This window comes from Chaetodon auriga, chromosome 6 (genome assembly GCF_051107435.1).
Source record: "Chaetodon auriga isolate fChaAug3 chromosome 6, fChaAug3.hap1, whole genome shotgun sequence".
Lineage (NCBI taxonomy): Eukaryota > Metazoa > Chordata > Actinopteri > Chaetodontiformes > Chaetodontidae > Chaetodon > Chaetodon auriga.
In genome coordinates, this window is record NC_135079.1 from 12,711,922 (window position 1) to 12,730,586 (window position 18,665).

Sequence of the window (18,665 nt, forward strand, 5' to 3'; positions counted from 1 at the left end):
TGCTGTAATAGAGCGTGAGACAGCAGTTAGCCTAACAGGTCAATTAGTTAAAAAGCATAATTGCAACGAAAGACAAAAACAAAGACTGATTTTGCTGCGTGAGCTTGTTTGAAGTGCACCATGATGTCATGCTGGAAGTGACAGACGTGTGCGTCTCAGTGGTTACAGATCTGCACCATAAAACATGCTCGAGCACACAGCCAATATGCTTCTTTGAGCACCCAATTTGTTTAAAAGGCACAGGCTCTAATCTGCTGCTGTCAGTCCTCCGGCTACTTCTCAGAGTGGAGATTTATTTATTACTCCATCTCTCTCCATTGTTATCTGCACTCTCTCTGATCTGTTCTGTCATAAATCCCTGCAGGGTCTGCAGCATCTTCCTCAACGAGCGCCTTTTTTTCTTCAATTAGTCACTAACTAGTTAGATATCAACCAAATATTCAAATATAATGCAGGTGGTCAGTGGAGCCCTTGCAGAGACGTGAGAGATGAGATGTGTTCTGTAATAAAATGACCCAACGGTCCCAGCGACATGTGCCGAGTAATAAATGCTGCCAAGTTTTGAATAGATTTGCATAGACACACATGTGAGAGGCTGATAACACTGGGGGTATTTTGGTCTGCACTGTAAGAGCCAAGGTGCAACTCAACAGAGCTTTTGTGCTTAATGTTGGGATTTTGTCAGTCCATCCTGCTTCCTGGATCATCAAACCCTGAGAGAGCAGCAAGTGTAAAATGATGTGTCTGTCTTCAATGAATGTGTGTGTGAGCACATGTGTGTGTGTGTGTGTGTTTGAAGTGATCTGAATCAGCAGCCCCTCAGCGGCTCTTGCTGGAGAAAACCTCTCAGTGAGGAGGGAAGGTGTGTGTTGTTTATGAGTGTCAATAACGACTGATCAGGGTGTATTTCTCTTTATATGAGAAGAGCTGACATCCGTGCTGCTCACCTCTCCGGCGTGATGGATTTTTTTTTTCCAATAGATAACTGATTACTACATTGAAGATGCCGCAATGATATCAACAATTTAGGGTCAATGTATGTTTTTTGTGTTCTGATTAAAAGGTAAACTAGCTGAACTGGAGCATCATCGATTAATCTGTCATTATCTTTTCAATTAATTGGCGAATCGTGTAGTCTATAAAATGAATTGTGAAAAGTGTCCATCAAAACTTCCTGTGGGTGTCTTGATGCTCAATTTCTAACAATAAAAAAAGAGACAAAATCAGCAACACCCCCCCCTAAAAGCTCACCCTGCGTGTTGTTTTTCATATGTGACGTTCATGACATCTGGTCACAAATGTGAAACAAGAGAAAAAACAACTACAACAGTCATGCATCACTGTCAGCCTTGTTTGACATTGTGATTTGTGCCTGTGTGTGTGTGTATGTGTGTGTGTGTGTGTGTGTGTGTGTGTGTCAAATGGTGTTTTCTGTAACAGCGTGTAGTGCTGTCAGTGTTCAGCAGAGGATGCTGCCGCGGTGTCCTCGTCCTTCCCTGAGCCGCCTATGAAAAGGCTCCAGTCCTAATTACATGATCCACCAGGCTTCTAATTCGCCATACTCTTCTCAAATGACATTTACTAATTACTCCTTCCTTTTTTTAGAAACAGCCTTCTGGATTTTAGCCAGGCTCCCTCATGCTCATTGTCATGTAGGAACAAACAAGTTGGCTGTTGTGGCAGTCACAGCCTATTTGATTGAAAGTGAGTAAGCAAACATACAAACAGACATCTGAAATCCCTTTAATGCATGATGTTGTGTTAGACAATCTGGATTATCCATAGAGGGGAATTCAATAAAAAGGGAGAGATGTCAGTGGAAATCTGCAATGCAGCAATGTTGGGACAAAAAGCGGAGTTGTCAGGGCCCGCACAACCTTTTCAATGAGGGCAACCAAAATTTTCCTCCCAGTGTTCGTAAATGTTTCCCCCATGCTGCAGCCTCAGCTGCACTGTCCCCTGCACTGGAGTGTGGCGCCTCATTCACGCTGTATGCAAATGGCCGACGGTGTGCTGTTGTTCGACAGAGAATTAATAGATCCATATTAACGATACGGGATGAGATGAAAGATTCTTCTCTTCACCAAGATGAATCTCAGGCTCTGTGATAGATTTGAGACCTGTCGGGGATGCTTCACTACCTTCTGCCCAGTGCATGCTGGGAAAACCTCCGGCCGGTGTCGTGCACAGACTCTCTAAGCAGCAGGAGTGAAAATTCATGCAGAGGTGTTTGGGGCACCACTCTCTAACAAGCTTCTCTTATTAATAGTTTGAGTTGAAAGTAACTGCTTTATTAATGGATAATAAATGATTCACTAATGTTTCATAGATCAGTCATTAGGCATTAATAGGAACATCTTTTGTTAATAAAAATGACCTTTGCTGTGTTTTTTCCTAGTCTTTAGCTAAGCTCTAACTTCTTAACAAACCATAAATCCTGAGCTTACAAATATTAATAAAGTCATAAATCAAGGGTTTTTATATTTTAAAGATTTTTGCAATAAACCCTCTTGAAATGTTAATAATTTCCTGTTCAATTAATTTCCGTCCAGATACACTGCGGTCTCTTTTCTAGAAGGGCGGCGCTCAAACAGCACACTGAAGGGATCTTCCTGATGAATTAAAGAGCTGCAAAGATAGAGCAAGTGTCAGGGTGTGAGAACATTTCATAATCCTGCAACCCAAACAAACTTGTAACTGATCTGTGAAGCACTGCTGTATCATTAGGATTCAGTTTTACCCTCAGGTTGCATCAAAGTGGCACAGACCAGAGAGGCACTTTTTGGGGGCCCTTGAGCAGCTCAAAGACCCCACTGAATGAATGATTGAAAGCATAAATGTTCATTTTGGTGAACAATCGGTGAATTGCGGCAACAATACTGTGTTTTTGGCCATCAATACTGCAAAGACATTTTCATTTTCTGTCTGTTTCTGTGTTTTAGAGGCGGAGCCAGGTTGCAGTACAGTACAGCAGGGTTTTGGGACTTTAACTGGAATGGAGGCTGACATGTCTCCAATGTGGCAGGCAGGCATTGCTCCCACGGCTGCTCCCTCTCAACTCAGGCTGATTCTCCTGTGTCAAGACCGGTTAGCCGGCCTGCCACTCACAGCTCATGAGTCGGGGGGTGGGAGAAACTGGACCCACCAGACACTGGCTGCATTTTGTTTGGCCATGGCACACAATATCTAACCTTCATATCAAATGCGTTTAGTTACATTTTCAGGGCAAATACACTGGCTTTCGTCTTGTTATCGGGGATGGCTGTGGCCATGTGTTGTTTGCTGACACAACCGCTCACAACCGTTGTGTAACAGCACAGAGATGTTCCAGGATCCCCAGGGGCCACAGAGTCTCGGTCACATGTAGGAAGTCTGGGCTTGCGCACATGCAGATTTCATGTCTGCCTGGTTGAGCGTTCACCGACCAGAAAGATTTTGTTTTTATTTACGCTCACATCAGCCAATCGCGCATTGATTTGGTGTTCAGCGGCATAAACAGAGGACCTCGCAGAGCCACCAGCCTGCTTAATCAACCTCCATGGTGTTACTGTATACATCACATCCTAAACACCATAAACCAGTCATTTTTTAATGTCTTAATATAACCCCCTTCAGTCTGAAAACACGCAGCTTTTGACAACACTTGCATGATTCTATTTTTGCAGCCACCGATGAAACAGTGCGTAATGTTCGAGTACTCTATTTTAGGAGCAGGACATGAATTATAGAGCGAAGTGGCCAACAATGTGTATTGCATTCCCTTTCCACTGACCCGAGTGCACTGAGAGAGAGAGAGAGACGCGTGGAGAGTGTCTGTGATGAGTGACCATGAGCTGCTCTTGGAGTGTTGGTGGGCTGTGTGATGGCAGAATCCCAGCTCTTGGCAGAGGCCCAGGCCATTGTGATTTGTGCTCGCTGCTGCCTACAGGGTCGCCACCTGGCTGCCGCTTCCTCCAATCTCCCTGGGTTACACAGAGTGCATCCACAGCAGGTCTGTAATTGAATTTCACACATGCCTCAGTCAGCTTAACTGTGTTTTCTGCAAGGTGCGTGTACCTTGAAAAATTTAATCTTGATATGCTTGAGACTTATCGTGATGAGGGAGGATATGCTTCAGCTCCTCTGCACACTTGGAGCTACTGTTGCTAAAATAAATAAATAAAGTATGGTGCCACTGAAAACTTGTATGTTTTCAGAGGGTTGACCTTAACCTGCCAGAAGTAGGCCATTATCTGAATGTAACATTAATCTTCCATGCTTTCTCCTGCAGAGCCGTAGTTTCATCGTTAAGATATACAGCACAGTAGGCAAGGTGAGGTTTGTGGCCATGTTTGGAGTTTCTGTTGACCAGTCCAGGTGAAGGAGGCTGGACGTGAAGCAGCCTGAGAGGAGGGTCTGCCTGGGAGGCAAAACGTCCCCTCTGCTGGAACATTACTTGCTGTCCTTTCAAGCTGTCACATGATCTCACTCAACTTTTTAGCTACTGTATTCACAGAAATTTTAAAAAAAGTGAGTTTATTACTAGTTTATAACACTGGCAGCAATACAAGACACTAACTTTTACATCATCATACAACAATAAGTTTTTTTCTTTCCCGCTTAACTTAAATGATACTACATGCACCACACGCATGTTGGCACGCATGTTAGCGAGCTGTTGCCTATTTATACATGTGTTAACCACAGAGCTAGATCAGTATTAATGTAGTCATATTTCTGGTGTAGTCCAATATTGACTCTCCTTTTTCATCCTCTTTAGCCTGCACCAAACTATACAGCAGCATTTTGTGGGCTGGAAAACCAAAACAATTAATCAAAATAGACTAAAAGTCTGTAGAACTGAGTGTAGCTGCAGTGTTACTGATAGTACTCTTCCACATTATTGATATAGAATAAGAAATACTAAATAGCCCAGTAACAGAATATATGAACAGGGTATTGACTTTATTACAAAATCCAGAAGAAAACTAAGTATTTTTCTGGTCATTTCAGCTCTCACCTCATTACAATCTGCTCAAGACAACTCAAATATGTACACAGTGAAAGAATTTTATGATTATAAATGAAGAATTTATAAAGCCAGTCAACAGTAACACTCGTGATACAGCCTTCCCAAGTGGACACACTTCACTATTGCCAATTAAAAGTCACTAATCAATGGAACATGAACTGGAGCTGCTGTGGTTCCTCTTCCTTACTGTACAATTCAACATATGAGACAAACGCTGGCTTCAAAGTAGGCCAATTACCAGTCACTATGAATCAAGACATTAATTCAATGTGGCAGAGCCCAAGAGGAGCCACAGAGGCAGGGTGTCTTCCTTCAGCTAACATGAACTCAGAGGGAGCACGTAAACAAGTCCCTCCATTACATAATCAGTCCCCTTTTCCTTGAAGCGTCTTCTCTTCTCTTCACACACCCATTCCTCGTCATGTCGGCTCTCTGCTCGCTCAACTAGAGGCTGGAAATGGTTGATGTTGTCTAATTCCATACTTCTTCTGCCATCCACAATGTATACTGACTTTGGTGATGCCCTGACTTTTCTTTTCTACGCCATGAGCTTAACGATTGTGATTCAAAGGGAACTGTCCTGACAGCTATTGGTTGGATTGCTACGGACACTCAAGGTGTCAGTTTTCACTTATTTACTGAAACAGCTTGACTCTACTGGATGGATTGGCACAAAATTTTGTACAGACATTCATGGATCCCAGACAGAATATCCTAATGACATTGGCTATCCTCAAACATTTCATCTATTACCATAATTGAGTCAAAACTTTAATGTGGCTAATAGTCAAGTCAGTTTTATTGACAGAATGTAGCCCAATATCACAAATTTGCTCTTTACAATCTGTGTAGCACACAACATGCTAATCTAAATTGGTGAAAATTGAGAAATTTGCCTCCAAAAAATCATCATAGTATTATCACTGTAAGCATGTTAGCATGCTGAGGTGAGCATTTAGCTCAAATCACCTGATTGCAGCCTCACGGTGCTGATAGCGTGTATTAGGATCTGGACTGTTTAGTTTTGTTATTTCCTGTTTTATTTTGTAGCCATCCCTCGCGTGTCAAAGTTTACTTTACTTCCTGTGTTTGTGATTGTTTGATTGAGTCCACCTGTGTGTAATTAGTCCTCCTCTCCTGTCTATTTAAGTTAGTGTGTGTCCCTTTGTCTTTGTTGCGTCATCTTCCCATAAAATGCGCTTGCACTGATGGACGCCATTTTCCTTAATGAGAAAGAGAAAGGCACCAAAGCCCCACCCCTTCACAAATTTGAACTACTGGTTGTCAGGAGGTTAAACCGTAACAGTGTGGCTGTGGACTCTGGGTCTACTTTTATTGAGAGAACAGCCAAAGATGGAAATTACACTAAGATGTTTCACTGAAAATGAAACACCTGAGAGGTTATGGGGAGGAGCAAAAAAACTATTGTGAATTTTGGAACTGGAAGACTAATATGACAAAAAAAACTGAAATTGCCATTGCAGGAACATGGTCCCTTGCGCCAGTCCAACTGCATTCACTGCCTAAATTAAACGGGCACAGGAGACAGTTGCGCCATAACGGACCGAAGGCAGATTTCATCTGGAAGAACAGGGGCGACGAGACAGCCCACAGGGATTATTGCCAATATGGTCTCCGCAGCACTCAATCACTGTTGAATTAAATCTAAGGATGACAGATGCTGCCAATCAGCGACGGGTTAGTGAGGTCAAATTAAGATCCATACGCTGACCTTTTCCTTGGCTGCCTCCTTTCAGAGTGCCTATCATCAGGGCTATCAATAGGGACTAATGAGCCTTAATGGTCAGATCCTGGCAGAGAGCCATCGCTTACACTACAGCTCAGTGCTCACCAGGCCTGGGCAAGGTTATACCACTGTTGACGAGTGCTCTCAATAAAAATGCTATTATCTCAGCTGTTGCAGTGCATCAACAGCTCCTTCAGCACCACCCAGCATGAACCCATCTTCAAGCTCCTTCGGCGTATTGGTCTTTTTCTTGTCTGGGTGACAGTGCAGATTTAAGGGACAAGACTGGATGTTGTTGTAAGCAAATCCTGTGAAAAGACCAAAACCAACAATGAACTGACCCTAAAACAAGTATCTTCTGTGTAGTCAAGCCTGATATATTTGATTCCTCTGCCACATGTCGATGCATATTGTCATATAAGACTTAAAACAACTAAAGCCAGATGAAAGAGCTGAACTGTTGCGCATGTTCTGTCATTGCGATGAACATGGGGACCGTAGTTCACTTTGAGTCAATCTCGTGAACACATCCTGCTGCTGTGAATACACTGAAGCACTAACTGTGTATAAATCCACATCTCGTAATAGTTCCATACAAATGCACTAAGTTTCATGCCATTTGTTCACAAAAAGAAGACATATTCTTTAATCTGTTACCTCGCATGTAAGCTATTTTTTATCACTACATGTAAATCCATTTTGCTGCAGCGTTCCTCCTGGGTAGTTTGTCGGTTACAGACGATTGTGGTCGGTCTCGGTGATTTTACATGCCAACCAGCGCAATGGCGATGACCTTCTCACACCAAAATCCACTGAGTTAAAATTGTACCTGCCACAATCATCGGCTTGCCATCTCTGATTTATATTTGTTTATCAAACTGCTGCCCTTTCCATTCTGCTGCTAATGAGATACAGATCATTAGGTGTTCAATTTGTCATTCGTTTGGATTTTTTTTTATCAGCCATGTACAAGTATTGTGGCAAAACATGGATTTTTTTTTGTGTAATACTGTAAGTTATTCTTTTGCTCCTTCTTCCTCTTCGTCTTTGTTACCTTCTTGTTGCTCTCAGTTTTCAGCAGCAGTGATCATGGAAGTAGGAGCCTCTTTGCGCTCTTTCACTGCAGACGGTTATATTTAGCTTTTATCTGTACTTCAAAATGCAGTTATAAACAAATTTGGACACTTGGGTGAGCTTTTATGCATTGTAATTGAAATGTGCAGGCTCACCAAGGCTTGCACAGAGTGATTGAACCGTGAACTGTGAAAATGTCAGCCCCTATTAATAACAATGACGGATCAAGTATGCTGGATCTTAACGTCTGCACTTCATCCTGTATATTTAGATGACCAACATTAGAAGTATTTATGTCACACAGTCAGTGATTTTTTTTCTTTCCTGATTGTGGCCTTCAGAGTGAAGCTGCAGCCCTGGGATTAATAAGCCTCTCTCAGTCTGCATCGGTTAGACTCAAAGCCACAAAGCCACAAGGAAGCCGAGCAGCAGCCGCCTGCAGTGCATAACAACAGCTCCAAATCTGATAGAATCGGACAAGTCAATGTGAGGGTGTAATTCTTGTGGAAAAAAAAAAAACAAAAAACAGAACACTGTTTCCATCTAAATTTAACATTTTCATGCACTGTAGCTGCAAAATTACTCAAAAGGCAGAGACTCTCTAATAACATGTTGTAGGGCTGCAACTCATGATTGCTAACAGTATTATTTTTGATCTATTACAGCGTATGTTTTTTTTGCTATACTGAAAATGAAGTCTCAACCTCAATGTATCTCTGAACTCAGGTGGAATGAATGGATGAATAAAATAATATATTCAGTTTATTAGACACAGAAAAACAGAAAATCCTGACAACTGAGAGGTTGGAAACCCAAATATTTAGGTATTATTTGACTAAATTGGTTATTGGATTTTCATCATGATGGTTTCAGCTCTTTTTTTTTTTGGATTAAGGTGTTGGAAGTAATCGTGTGTGTGTGTTAGCAGCACTGATCACTTGAGCAGGAGAAGCGACAAAGTGTTAAATGTCACTATATATAGATTTTATTTATTTATTTATTTCGCTAGACACACACCATGAAAACAAGTGTCACACTATCTTACAAGAGAACAAAAAAGAGTCATATCACATCTTGGCAGGTCAGATCTTTTTTAGATTTTCAGACTGGATATCTTCCAGCAGCGATGAAGCAAAGCAATGCCATCTCGATTCACTGGAGATCTCCTGGCAGTACGTAGACGCATGCATCTATTTATTTCAGCCTACTCTGACTGTGCACACCCTGCCTGAGGGATAATTACATTTGCACAGTCCAGAGGTCCTCCATTGTCGCCTTTTGAGCGACCTCCCTGGCACAATGGCAGAAAGGAAAATATGTTGAGATTTGACAAAGAAGCCTTTAATTGCAATCTGCTGCTGTCTGTAATGAACACAGAGATAACAGAAAGTCTAAAAAGTGCACAATGCATGAGCATGTTTACATGTAGCTTCATCCCCAAGGCTGTTTATTAGCATGTCTGCGGCGGAAACACGCACACACACATGCACTCACACATGCAGTGAGGACCATGTTAGATACAGAGGAGCAGAAAGAGACACGGAGAGGGAAGCACAGTTGACTTCCTCTGTCGTTACTCACACCTGCAGTAGGATGCAATCTCCATAGCAACAGGACTTGGCAACACTGTGCAGAGTTGATATTTGAGGTTGTGATCTTTAATACCCCCTTTCTCTCCCTTTTTACTGCAGTATTTTGTGGAAATGCATTTCTCTCTGTGTGTTTTGTCCCACCTTCACCTTTAATGTGTTTGTGCCAACGCGACTAAGAAATTAGCCCTCTGCTGTCATCAGATGTCATCGATCTGTCATCATTAAAGTGAAGCAATCATCCCAAATCATGCTCATACACAAACTGGTATGATAATCTCTCATTTCCTTGCTGCCTCAGACCCAGTTTAATGTACAAGGAGGCGCAGATATGCGGCTCAGATTTGCATGTTGTGCTGGTTATATGACGCATTGGGTTAGTTAACCATTTTCACAGTCATACCCATACTTTGACTTTTATGATGCCTCTGTACATTATAATCTACAATCATTTACTCAGCACAGTCAGTTTAGCAGGACGGCCGTGCTTATCTGAACCTTGACCCCAGAGCTGACAAGTCAGCAGAGAAGGAGTAATTAACAATAAATGTGACGCTGCAGAAATCTTACATATTCGCTCAGCACAGATGAATTACACGTCTGCTTTATTAAAGAACAGAACATGTCAATTCTGCTGTGCTGCGTTACAGACGTGAACATGCTGCATGTTTCATTTATTGCATTACCTTTGCTGTGTCCTCCGTTATTATCATTACTTGCATTAGGAAAATCATTAAAAAAAACACTCCCAGGAGGTCACTTCATAAATGTGTAGATGGTTAAAGCTGAACAGCTGGATTTCTTCTTCATGATAATTTTAAAATATAGGTATATTATGTATCATTACATGCTCTGAATGTTACTTACAGTATTGCCCTGTAGGGTTTCCATGCTCTCTGATGTGAGCATGCCCACAACCTCTTTTACTTTAAGCGTAATCAGCTGAAAAACCTTGGACACAATTGAAAATACAGATGCCATACAGGTGGTCAGTAAAAACTGGCCGTGAAATTTCCTCTGAAGATGAGATGTGATGTTATTGTAATGAACAACATCCATAACACATGCACTCCTTAAAATAATCTATAATATAATATAATTTATCCACAATGAATGTAAAAGCTGCTGCTGCTGCTGCTGATCCAAGAGCCTCAGGGGTGGATTTCTCATTTCACAATGACCTTGGATGTCCACTTGTGTTGAATGTGTTGCTACTCAGTTTGTTTCCTTTATCCCTCTTAAATATTCATCTAGTAGCCTGCAGTTGCTTCTCTCAAGAAGTGCAGCCTCATCATGTGCTAATAATGAGCCTGGTGGCCACAAAGCCCCAGTCCTGGCTGATGGTCGACTTGACACTGCCATCTAGTGGTCATGCAAAAGGAGCAAGTCCTGACAGGCACCAACCAATAAACATGGTGAACTATTAGTATGGCTCATACTTTATTATTAACCTCTCATTTAGCGTCTATAAGCAGGATCTAAACAATCAGTATATAGTTAATAGTGCGCAACAATGTAGTCGTAATCAGATGTCTGGACATTTCCAGTGTTTATTTATGTATTTGTCAACGACTATAATTATTCGTACATGAATGAAGCATTGATAACTGGTGTATGAACACTTAATCAATGCTTGATTACATATTTGTAGTCATATATACTGATAGATTTGCTGAATACATTAATAAACATTATTAAATGCACCCGTGAATTATTTGTATGAGCATAAAGAGATAAATAATACACATAAATTCTCATCAGTCATGGATGCTTTATGGGTTATTACCTTTGACAAAACACCCTTACAAACGTGTCATAAAGCAGGCATTAACTGTTTACACTCATGAACGATTATTCACATGTACGGTTATAGATGTTTGTGAATGTGTTGACGACGCAACAACGTGTTTATACACTACTTCTGAATGCCAAACAGGATTAAAATAAAGTTCTGGTAACAATTTCATTCCTCTTATAAAGCATCTATACTCATATGATAACACATGAGCAAGCTTTACAGCATGATATAAAGCCTTTCTTAACATTTTATAAGTGTACAAATCAATTCTCAGCACATTTAAAACTGTTGTGTTGGTGTTGTGTAGATGTGAACATGTGTGTCATGAAGATATATGTGATTAGAAATATGTTATCAAGCATTCACCAATTGTTTCTTCATTATTGCTGAGAAATACATTATTAGACATTATAATGTCTTTTATTTATGCGTGCATGCACTGATTATAAAAGATAAAGAGAGGGATTCAAATGAAGTATTATTCGTGTTTGAGCATTTTCACAGCTGAGATGCTTTTTTGGGATGATGTTCTCAGTTCTTCACTCCACAAGCCAAATCTTCATCTGTGACATTTACAAACAAACAAAAGAAAAACAGCAATAGTCGTCATCAGGGATATCCCACCATCCCCCTCCCACTTGTATCCGCCTTCATCTTGCCTTCAGGCTTTAGTTGAGATCCACTCACTGCGTGACGAGTCAGTTTATCACCACACATAAAATCTATGTTTCTAATTTGACCATCATCTCTCTCTCGGATCAGCATTTCAAAGCGTAAATGCTTCTAAAATGACAACAACAAGGAATGTAGTTTACAGTGAATGGAGTCATATTTGCATTATAAATGTGTTATCTGAAGATTTCAGGAAACACATATAGTGAATGGTCACATGTTCTTGGCAGAAAGTAACACAACAATGCAATTATCAAAATGTATCCCTCACCATCATTAACCTGTCATAACTAATGAAGACATTACCCCTCCTCTCTTTCTTGGGTCTTAAAATGCATACCATTTCCTGTAACAGCCATTTTGTTGTCATGGACACAGATAGAAAAAAAAAGGGGGGGGGGGGGGGGGGGGTGAAAAAAGGAAAAGAAAACATCATCTGTGTCCATAGCAACTGAGTCAAGTTCAGTGCTGCCAAAAATGGTTTAGGCAAAAGTCTTCTCAGAGATGTGAGATATGTGTATTAGATGCCAGCGCTGTGCATGGCACAAACAGCTACCAGTGAGCAAATCTTACGCGTTCAACACTGCAGTGCGATCACAATCAAATGCATTTAACAGCATCTCAGCTGATAGAAAGACTAGATCAAAATGCAGGGCACTGCTGCTATAGTGCTAGGACTGAAAAGACATGCAAAAATCCATCCAGAGAGACAATGTCTAAAAAAAAAGGGACAATAATCACTGTTGCTTAAACCTGAGGAATGGATAAACGACTGCTGTACAGTCTCCTGTTCCCGCTCAGTCAGAGGAAATAGGCCCTTTTTCCCTGAAAACAGAGCAAGGCATCCTCAGGAAGCCTCTAATCCCCTTTAGAAATCTTAGTCAACTACTATAAATAGAAAGCATCCATGGTGCCCTCTGCTGGAGATTAATTTGAGCCACTGACGTGCACTGTGCTGTATTTTAGAGCATCGAGCAATGCTGCAGGACTATTCACAGACTCGTGATGTGTTGGAGTTCATGTAGGCAAGACTATGCTGCTTGTTTCTTGGAAAAATGAATCCTACGCTTTGCACTTTTAATTTCACAGCAGCATTGATCAGCTGTGTCTGAGCTCTGAGATGTTGAAAGCCAGCTCATTTCACCATGAAGACCTTTTCCCACATGCATGCCTGCATCATCCTGCAGTCAGCCAATCCCCAAGCTCCCCCTGTTCTCTCTCAGGGCGTCATTAGTGGGAATTACCTGGTCTCCCAAGGAAAAGCCTAATCAAGCCTCCACTAAACTGAGTGCCTCTTTTGTTTGCAGACAAAATAGCGCAGTGCAAACCCTCCTTTGTTTTAGGCTAATCATCTATCGTTATTTAACAACTGGCAATCATGACCCAGGGGGACGCGGGGGGGGTCCAAGGTCACCCCAGGCACCCTCAGCTGGGATGAAACCTCTATAGGCCTGCTGAGGAAGAGATGGACAAACTAAATAGTGATAGGTGGTGGTGGGTGGGTGTGGAAGCATAGAAGAGGGAAAGCTAATTTATCACACCAAATGTGGTGGGAATCAGGAAGCTTCTGGTCTTTGCTTTTGAACAATGTGATGATAAAGGTGGTCAGACGAAAAACACAAATACTCTACTAGCATTCTGCAGAGATTAATGACTTTTTTTTTGCAGCTCTCTTGCAGATCTAACTATCATGGTTATGAAATATGTTATCATAGCTTAAATTCAGCAGTGGTTGTGTGTAGTTTGTCTGACGATTTTGCATTGCAGTGCTGCAGCCTTCCAGCGATATGCGATGATGTGTGCGCTGACCTCTTGTTCATACAGTCTGATCCATCGTCCCCAGGGCGGGCGAGAGGGTCTCTGTCCTGTCAGAGTGGTGAGGACGCAACAAAACCACAACCTTTAAAAACTTTTTGTTAACCTACAGCATCTCTCTGCCAGCACATTCATCGGGTAGAGACAAACTGGAGAGTGGATGTTACTGTAGACTGATCCTGTGCTGTGTGTGCATGTGTGTGTGCGTCTGTGTGTGTGTGTGCGTCTGTGTGTGTGTGTGAGAGAGTGAAACAGACAAGGTACAACCAGACGGGTGTGAGTCTGTGGGAGACAGAAAGACAGAGAAGAGAAAGAAAAGGAATTTATGTGTGTGTTTGTATAGACGACCCCGCCCCTGCCTACGCTGAAATGTGTGTGTGTGTGTGTGTGTGTGTGTGTGTGTGTGTGTGTGTGTGATGGCCCCGGTGCTGCTGATGGTGGGAATGCAGTGCAGATAATCCCAGAGGAGAGCAGAGCACTGCAGAGGAGATGCTTGGCAGATCTCCCCTCATCCGTGTGACTGCTGTTGGCGGCTGGTGTGGAGAAGAAATCCGGAACTGGATCAGAAAGCGAGCCAGCCGTGTTTAATTTGCACGGGACTTTTCACACCGAGGGGAGGAACTAGGCAGACATAACCAGCACCAAAGCATACAGAGACGTCTGCTGTCCTTCCTCTGCCAACTGCATGCCCAGGAGTGACTATAGATAACAGGCAGAAGGGTCAAAGCATGTCACTGTGCTGGATGTGAAGCCATGCAGTGTTAAATGTGTTAGTGCATCCTGTTTGATTCTCATCCGGCGACCACCACATGTTCAAGAGTCTGTTCCTAAAAATGCGACACACTGACACACAGTTGCTCCTTTTTAAATGTGACTGATATGCTCTGACGTCTAAATGCCAGTTTCACAGATGAAGTGCTAAACTTCCTGCTTCAGTCAGTTATTCAGCCCTGAGGATGTACAGCAATTTGGTTTTAAACTCAATCAAATCAAGTTCCCTCACAGATCCTCTGCTTAATATTTCCATCTAATTGATAGAATTATTCTGAAGAATTCAATTATCACATCAGGACACTGACACATTTAATGGATGCATGAATTGCTGAACTGCACCCAGAGGTGATAAACTGACCACGGCTATGATCACATGTAGCTATAATGTAGGTGTAAATGTTGTAAGTGATTTGGCTTTTTAGGAAGAAAGAAACAGGTTCTTCACCTGAAAAACAAACAAAACGTTATTTTCAATATACTTTGATGGATTTTCACAACAGATTTTAATATGTCGTGAATGTTCTCTTATAACTTTAGTACTTTGGTAACACTGCTTTTGAAAAAGTGTAATGAAGTTATTACTGTTATCATCCACTCCTAGGATAAACCACAGTGACTGACACAGCACAGACCAGGGAGTGAAAAGATAATCTCAGCACTCATTTTCAACCAGTAAGAGACAGGACGGCACCGGGGATGAGGTGGGGCCACAGGGACATAAAACTGCTCACGGTACGTGTCCTCAAAGTTGCTCAGCCCGTTGGATGCAGATGAATGCTAAATGGACACTGAGCTGTGCTAACGTGGGTGGACAGAGACCCCAGCTGGACGGCTTTTGGGTCCCGATGATGAAGTGATGCAGTGGTCAGCTTCCTCAGAGGACATGTGCGTTTATCAGCGTTAAACTGCGGACAAACAAACTTTCAGAAACGTCGTGGATGACCGTTTTGTGGTGCTAACATGAAGACTAAGTGAGGCTTTTTAAATCTGTTTTTGCTTTGTCTGTGACCTTTGCTGAGGTCAGTTCATGTTTTTCCACTATTGCTTTGTTAGAAAACGCTGTTCAGGTTATAATGTTGTCGAGCACATCTCCTTATCACTTTTCCAGCCCAGCTATCTATCAAATGTTTGTTGGACGGAGAACTGATAAGGGTATGTGCCTGACACTTTCCATCACTGATAACTGGACACAATATGCTGCCACTTGGAAAGAAAAAGTTCATTATATGAACCAGTGACTGGGCCATTAGGACACGCAGGTCTTATCCTTCTCTAGTTTGACTTTGAAAAAACATTTCACCAGTAATTGACTGCATGTAGCCACCTTTGTCTGGCTCTCTTTCAGCCCTGTCTGTCATATCGTTGTACCATATCATTGCTGGGAAACAAAAACCTCATAAATTTCATATTTGATGAAATTCTTGTTTTAATTTCTGTTGAAATATCTTAGAATTATCTCTGTTTTAGTTAGAATTCTCCCATTTTTATGGGTCCTAATGCCTCAATAAGGTTTTCTCTGAACAGAAGCTGTTTGCTGTCGTACTACTTTATGTTATTTTTGATTAACTTTTCAGCGTTTCTTTGTCCATTGTTTAATGTGAGTGTATGTTATGGTGGCATATGCTCTGGTCGCATATTGTCAAAGCACCCAGTTTATCAGGCTTGACGTGTGTGTGTGTGTGTGTGTGTGTGTGTGTGTGTGTGTGTGTGTGTGTGTGTGTGTGACTGCTTGCTCATCAGGCTTCTTTATATGGGAGATTTGATTTACATGTAACACCAACATTTCATACTCTCGCAGTGGTGCAGCCACGATTGAAAGATGAAATAACTCAATATGTTTTCAGGTGAATGTCCCAATGCGTCCTTTGACTGGACCTCCAGAGCTCTGCCCAGTATAAAGAAGAAATACGACAAACATGGACACTTTTTGTAGTTGCTAAACTCACATCCTGGTTTCAGTCGCTTGTTTTAAAAATGCTGGTTTGCAAAAGCTTTTTTATTAAAATTAAAAATGATTATTTTGTTTCACCAAATCTAAATCCTAATTAGGCCTGTTTTCAGTTGTTGAGACAATCATATAACCCAAAACACCTCTCTGAGAAAGATTTCATCAACCTTTTTTCAGACTTTTGAAGCCAAATTGTGTGCAACAATTTTTTTTCCGCATTTTTTCAATAAATATGAGGTGAAACTATTTAAATGCCCTAACTTTTCTTTAAACATGGTCAATATGATTCAATGTACTGTGGCAATGAAGTAAAAAAAATACATAAATAAATGCATAAATCTAATCATATGTCTTACATTTATGTATCATGTCTGTCTGCATATTTTAATGATAACCAGTTTATTTCAGCCATTCACTGAAAGGCAACACTGTGTTAGCGTTAGCAGCTAAAAACATCAAGACTGACTCAGTTTCATGATGTTTGCTCTGCATGAAAGAGACAAATACAGCAGTCTGACCCCTCAGTCAGGCTCACTGTTACGTTGGTTGTCTGTCCTGAAACTTTTCATTCAGCGTTAAAATAAGTCATGCTTCATTTGAACAAGTCAAACAATTTCTTTCATGCTTTTATTCTTTGGTGGAAACGCAACAGTACAAATATTATTAGAACTTACCGGAGCGACGGAATTAACAGTCGATGGAAATAGGGAAAAGATAACAGGGACTGCAGCTGCAGCAGTCGACACAAGAGGGTATTGTTACACTACTTTTGCAGAGCAGCTCACTGGTAGTCAGATACAGGTGCAGTGGATGTTGCACACACAGGCCACACACCAACGCTACACCCAAAGCTTCTGTAATGACATCCCTAAGAAGAGCGAATGCAATCAGCAAAGATTAGACACATCTAATACAATGACCATCAATTGTATCAAATCTGCAAGGTCAGCCAATGTCACCTGACACAGATCCGTGGAGCAGGGCAGACTTTAGGCTCAGGGATTATTAACCTGTGCTTTAAGCATCCTCACCTTTCAAATAAAGGACCCTCCAGCTTTGTTCTGCCTGATTTATTTCCCAAATCTTCGCTATGCCTTGATGGGCAAGACGTAGCTTTTGAATGTTCCGAGAATAGCTCTCATAATCATATTTATGCCACAGCCAGTGGGATATTATGTGAAGCTTGGAAAAGAAATAACCTCTGGGTTAATTATTTTTCTAAAAGATTATGTGTAGGCCTGTAAGTGTAGAGCAAAGATTAATAGGCCAAACAAAGATGTCTCACTTTATTTAAAACAATGATGCTGCTTTGAAGTCTTTCCTTTGGCTCCGCTGACACCATGCTACCATTATTTATTGTAAAGGCAATTATGACTGTGTTTGTATTTGAATAACAATAACACTTATGGCACCTTGGACTGTGCAGATACCCCAGTTTTTTTTACCAAACATCTCAGTAAAGAGTCTGAGGTATCAAAGACCAATTAAAGAATGAGCTAAATGTCATCGTCACCATCAACAGTCTCATGTTACATAATGTCCCTTCTAATCGGAGCCATGGCAAACATGACGTGAAAAGCCAGTGCTGAAACTGGAAAGCTTTGGCTCATCCTTTCCTATTCTCCTGGTAGCTATGGAAACTATGTGTTTTAATTAAGAACTTGATGTTTGATTGCCGACACGCTCCGGGATAAATCTGTGATTTTTGCGCTTGCAGAGATTTCTAAAAACAAACTTGTTTACTGACGGCAGCGTCTTTTGGCAAAGGTCACGCGGAGTTCACTTGTGAGAGGGTTCATCACAGGAGGACGGATCTTCTCTCAGAGCGTAAGTAAATCAACGATAATAACAGTTTCAGTAAATAACAGTGCCGCGGCGTCCGCAGAGTCTCTGTCTCTGATACTACTGATCTCCATCCACATGCACTCTGCGCGTTGTTTGTGGCTGCAGGTGCTTGTTTCTAATTAAAGACTGACCGTTTGATGACGACACCAGCAAAAGTATCGGAAGAGAGGTTTTCTGTGATCTGACATAGTCAATACATCTAAAGCTCTCTCTTTAATTAGACACAAAGACGAAAACCCATCACCATGACGACACAATAAAAAGACAGAGGCAAAGGAAGACAGGTTGGTGTGCATCTCCGGAGGCACAAAGGGCACTGCAATATCACCATACATTTGCCGGTAATTTTGTGATATGATCTCTGCTGCCTATTAATATCTGCTGCTAATTCA